The sequence below is a fragment of the Aethalodelphis obliquidens genome, unplaced genomic scaffold, assembly GCF_003676395.1.
Source record: "Aethalodelphis obliquidens isolate GAN/ISIS:26980383/991018 unplaced genomic scaffold, ASM367639v1 scaffold1, whole genome shotgun sequence".
In the NCBI taxonomy this organism is placed as follows: Eukaryota; Metazoa; Chordata; class Mammalia; order Artiodactyla; family Delphinidae; genus Aethalodelphis; species Aethalodelphis obliquidens.
This window is the reverse complement of record NW_020837945.1, coordinates 14,375,106-14,381,105: the sequence shown is the minus strand read 5'-3', so window position 1 is coordinate 14,381,105 and position 6,000 is coordinate 14,375,106. Positions and strand designations below refer to the sequence as shown.

General features: G+C 32.9%; 1 pseudogene; it reads left to right on the top strand.

The window, feature by feature from the left end:
- Positions 1 to 3,736: 3,736 nt before the first annotated feature.
- LOC113613608 (keratin-associated protein 13-1-like) lies at positions 3,737 to 4,255 on the top strand (annotated as a pseudogene).
- Positions 4,256 to 6,000: the final 1,745 nt, after the last annotated feature.

Below are 6,000 nucleotides of genomic sequence, written 5' to 3'. Positions count from 1 at the left end.
TCATCGTATGAAAAAGATCAATATGCACATGGGAATAGGTTTTGAAATCCTACAAAGTTGGGGATTTGAACAAATTTTAGAGGACCTCAGATATTTTTCTTACTCAGACTATAACTGGTGGAAGAGTATTGTTTGAATAGAATATCTCAGAATCAGAAATTAGATTGATTCCCTTGTAGGATGTGGATCCCCACATAGATACAGTTATAGATATAGTTTTATATAGCTATAATTACCAATGAATATATAGCTATAAATGAATATGTAAATATAGATGAATATATAGATGATACAGTTATAGTTTGATATCCAAGGAAAATTTATCAGACTTCAAGAAGTTAAGAAATTATTAAAACCAAAATATGTGTTATGTGGTATAAACAGACTTACAAGGGATTCAGTAAATAGAAAGGTAAGACATAGATCTTATAATAACTATAATCCATATGCTTAAGAAATAAAGAGATAGAAAATTTTGGCAGAATATTGAAACATATTAAAAGAATCAAGTAGAAATTCTAATATTAAAAAATGCAATAAATTAAATGTAGAATTGGTTACAATTGGATTAAAGATAAATTAGACATAGCTGAAGAAACAATTAGAGATTGTTCAAAAGAGTATGTTCAAACTAAAAAGTTAAGAAAGCATAAAAATATTGAACAGCATTCCAGAGCATATGGAACATGGAGAATATGGAAAGGTCTAAAAATTTCAACTGGAGTCCTAAAACAAGTTGTGTGTGTATGTATACACACACACACACACACACACACACACACACACACACACATATATATATATATATATACACACACACACAGACACATGTATATATACATATATATAAATATATATACACACGTTCATATTCAATGAAAAATTAACAGCCATTGACAAGTCAAGACATCACCAAATCTAAGAGACGAAGCATAGAATAAAAACAGATCCAGAGAGAATTTTCCAAATAGAGGAAAATCAATTCACAAATTCAAGAAATGTTACAAATCCCATGTATGACAAATATGAAGAAAGGCCCACACTTAGGCACAATGGAGTCAAACTGATGAACAAGAAAAAGAAAAAAAAATGTAAAACAACCTATGGGGAAAAAATCAAGTTACCTTCAAAAAAAAGCAACAGTAGGGCTTTCCTGGTGGTGCAGTGGTTGAGAGTCCGCCTGCCGATGCAGGGCACACGGGTTCGTGCCCCGGTCTGGGAAGATCCCACATGCCACGGAGTGTCTGGAGCCTGTGCTCCACAACGGGAGAGGCCACAACAGTGAGAGGCCCGTGTACCACAAAAACAACAACAACAACAACAACAATAAAATTGACAACTGAACTCTAAACATATAGAAAGGGGAAGGTAGGAAAACAATTAAATAGCCTCAAATTTGTGAAGAAAGCACAATTTAAAACTAGAATACATCACTAGTGAGTATCTGTTTCAAAAAGGAAATATAAATACAGATATTTTCAGACAATTGAAAACTTCGAGAACTTGTCACTAGCCTTCCAGCACAAAATATATAGATAAAAGTTATACATAGTCAAAAGCAAAATGATCCTAGCCTATAGCAAACAAATGTAGGAAAGAATAAAGAGTAAATAAAAAATATATATTGGGTACATTTAAGCAAATATTTCCTGTAAAAACATGGGGACAAATATTTATCAATATGCATAAGCATACATAAAATGAAAATACTAACATAATAATACATGAATTGGTGTAAGGATAAATGGCCTTAAGATTTCTCACATTCTTGCATTGTACAGAAAACAGTAAAAATATGAATTTATATTAGCAAATCAACAATCGGCTGTGATCCCTAAGGCAGCACTGCCCAAGAGAACTTTCTTTGATGCTGAAAATATTTTTTATCTGCAATTTCCAATATTTGGTATCCATTAGCCACACGTTATCTGTTGTGCACTTGAAATGTGATGAATATGACTGAGGAACTGAATTTTAATTTAATTTAATGTATGCAAATTGAATTTGATATATGTGGCTAGTGCCTACTCTATTGGATGGTGTGGTCTTAGTGTAACATTTAAATAACTAATGAAATAATATGTATCCTCCTGGTAGTCCGACAGATTGATTGTTAAGAAATATCTTGATTAATATACAATAAACTTCTTAACATATAGCAAACTTTGAAATTAATAAAGTAGAACTAGCATTTTTGTTTCTTTTGCCAGATATATCTTTTATGTTTCCTTTTCTGTTTCCTCATATTTAAGAAAATCTCTTTTATGTAGAAAATAGTTTTGATTTTCATTCCAGTCTGATATTCTAAGTCTTTTATATGGACTATTTGTCATATTATATTTAACTTAATTATTGATACAGTCAGATTTCTACCTACATATTTACTATTTTATTGTTATTTAATCCATCTTTTATGTTTCTTTTTGTCTCCTTTCATGCATTTGAGGAGTAATAAAATGATTTAATGCTATAATTTTACTCTTTTGTTATTTTTTCCAGGCTTTTAATTTTTAAGCAAAATCTTAGATTTTAATGATCATTCTTAATTTATTACTGTATACTTCTTCTTATATATTAAGAACCACTTTATTAGTGCTGTGTACAATGTATATTTAGACATAATTTACTCATATTTCAGTCTTCTTTTCCCCTCCTGCAATTCCAAATTTCCCCCTGAGATTATTGTCTTTTTAATTTGAGAAAATCCTTCAATATTCATTTTAGTTCAGGTTTACCTGTTATGGAAAGCTCTATAAAAAGAAGATATTTGGATATTTTACAGTGGAAAAATAATCTTAAAGGAATAGAGTAGATAAAAAGTATGTTTTAAAGTGAAAAAGAAAATCATATGAAAGAATCTGAAGGTAGAAATGTTCAGAAGGTATTACTTGGGAGTTGTTCTAGAGAAGAGAGACCTCTAGAAAATTTTAAATATAGATGACAAAAGGGACAATATATATATGAAAAGCCATAAACTATACTCATATTGAACTTTTTAATTTAAACTACAGAGATAGAAAACCCCATAAAGTCACTACTTATCTCCAATTGACTCTAAAATATTTGACTCTGAGTCATTTCACATGTGCACATATTGGCATCCCCTGAGTTTCTGCTTCAAAGTAGACTTCTTTAGTCATTTTTGCCTCTAAACATTTGTTCTGGTTTATCTCTGTGATCCACCATATTTCTTATTCAATTTATCTGATCTATTTTCTCTTTCTAAAGAATTTGAGAAGCAATTTTATAATAAAATATATAAAAATAATTTTAGGCAATGAAATAAAGTTAGGGAAAGAAAATCATTGGTGGCAAATAGGGTGCCTTTATTCCACTGACAAAAAAAATTTACTTCATCTTAGTCTCTTCCCTTAGAGGTAAGCAGCCCCCAGCCAATATACAGTCAAATGAACAAAGAATCTTGGCCAGCGAGAAGAGTAGGGGATTTTCTGGTCATGATGAGATGGCATCAAAGACATGTAGTCATAGAATTTCTGACTTTGGAACAGGTCATTAGCTTAGTGCTTTAACAACACGGTGAATTCACCCATGAATATGAGATGAAAGGAATTTTTCATCTGCAATTACAGAAGATATTATTGAATTACACATACAGAGATGAGAGATTACAAGCATGAGAAAGGTGACTGTGTAGAATGCCACACCCATGGCTAAGTATAAAAACACCCCAGTCCAGGAGGTGACATTAAACCTCAGAATCTTCTCATTGGAACTCACATCTCCTGTCAACATGTCCTACTATCACTGCTCAGGAAACTTCTCCTCCCGCTCCCTTGGGGACCACCTGTGCTACTCAGGCTCCTCCTGTGGCTCTTCCTACCCCAGCAACATGGTCTACAGCACTGACTGCTGCTCTCCCAGCTCCTGCCATCTGGGCTTCTCTCTCCAGAGTGGCTGCTATGAGCCCATCAGGTGCTTTACATCCTGTGTGCTATCCAGTCCCTGCCAGGCATTCTGCTACCGCCCAAGGACCTGCATGCTCTACAGTCCTTGCTGGACAACTTCTCCTGGGTCTCTGGGCTCTCGGTCCAGCAGAGGCTGCTCCCTGGGCTATGGATCCAGAAGCTGCTACACACTGGGCTTTGGATCCCATGGCTTCAGACCCCTGGGTTATGAAGTCTACGCCTTCCCTTAGTTGAGCCATAGATCCGGGTTCTGCCGTCCATCCTACTTTGCCTCTAGGAGTTGCCAATCACTGTGTTACAGACCAACCTGTGGATCTGCCTTCTATTGATCAGCTTGTGGAACATTCAGATGTGAGCAATGTGTCCAGCCTCTATACAGAGCTTCTATCATCTTCATGATCTTCGGGAATATCACCTGTTCTTCATCTTTTTTCCATTCGTAAAATACTGACCAAAAAACTGTCTGCCACATATACTGAACTTAATGATTAATTTTATGGAATAAATTAACGGAATTAGTAAAATGAATGAAATATATTACTAAATCAATTAATGAAATTCATGTTAACAAACAATGAATTAATGTTAATGAATTAATGGGATCATTGTTCATGAATTTTATTCACAAAATGGATAAAAACCTAAATGAATATAATCTAATAAACTCATTCAATCTGGCTTGCAAATATGCTACTAATTTTATTGTTAGTTTTAACTAGTTAAGCGGGGTTTTTTTTCTTTTGCTTTTTTTAGAGGCTGTTTTTGAGTTAACGTTTACTATACCTCTGAAAGCAAACTTTGAAAAACTAATATTGAGAGATTTGAACTAATTTATTTGAGGGTTTAAACATTTTCTTCTTCAAAACTTCTGTTTTCTGAAATCCTTACATTGCATGTATAAACTTCACGTGAATAATAATCTCAGGAGTGGCATAGAGCACATTTTCTTCAAAGAGTATGGGGCCTTGATGTTTGCTGACTGAAGGAGAAAAGCAAGCAATTTGGAAAATACAACTGAATGGGGAAAAATTTTAGGTTATATGAAAAGTTTTGTACATTAGTTTAGAGAGCTTTCTTTGATTCAGTCAATGTTGGGTGGCAAAAAAGCCATATCCCTTCATCTCATTGAGTATCTTTGTATGTAATTGATTTCTTCACAGGTGTAAAGAGGAAGCCAATTATATTTGGTGAGAATTAATTAGGTTCATGAGATGTAGAGTTTCACCTTATTGTATCCAAGATCCAAATTAAACATGGCTGGAAAAACAAGGCTTTCAAACCATCAGAAGTCGCTATTTCATTCATATTGCAACACACATTTACACACTCCTTGTTTTTATGTTTTATGTTGCAATTCTGACATTTTATAGGTCACATATTTCAGAAAACAGCATAGTGCTGGTATAGATAACCTATTGATAAGGTCTAAAGAAAATAGCCAAAAGACAGTATCTTTATACAAAGATAAAGAACAAGGTTCAAAGAATTTTCCTATTCATCATTTTTCAGATCACTATAAGAATTATGAGAAACACACATTTTATGAACTAGTTATTTTACACAGAAGGAAATGAAGACTCAAAGCAGATTAAGGGTTCACTATAGGTCCCAGTCTTACAATAAAACCAAATAAAACCATCTATCTATATGATAGATGAGGACTAATATAAGAAGTGAAGACGCAAGCAACATGGGGGAGAATAAGGAGAATTCTGAGAAGGTGAAATAAAATGATCAAAGCAGAGAGGTACAACGGTACTTGTGTTCAGGAAATTATTGAAAATCAAGTTACAGTTTGTATGGATTAGTAATGGAAAATCAGCTAGAGAGGTATAATAGGTCTCTTTCACTTCATTGTTTTGGATATCTTGAGTTTTGGATCACATTAATCTTAGGATTCATCTTCTCTTATTCATACTGTTAAAATAGCTTTCTGCCTGTTCATTTTCATTCTATTTTCTACTTATTTAAACATTTTAAAATACTTTATAAAATAAAACTTTTGTCAAATATTATGTAAAATAGTATGTCATTATATTTCCTTATTTTATATATATATATTCATATTAAATAT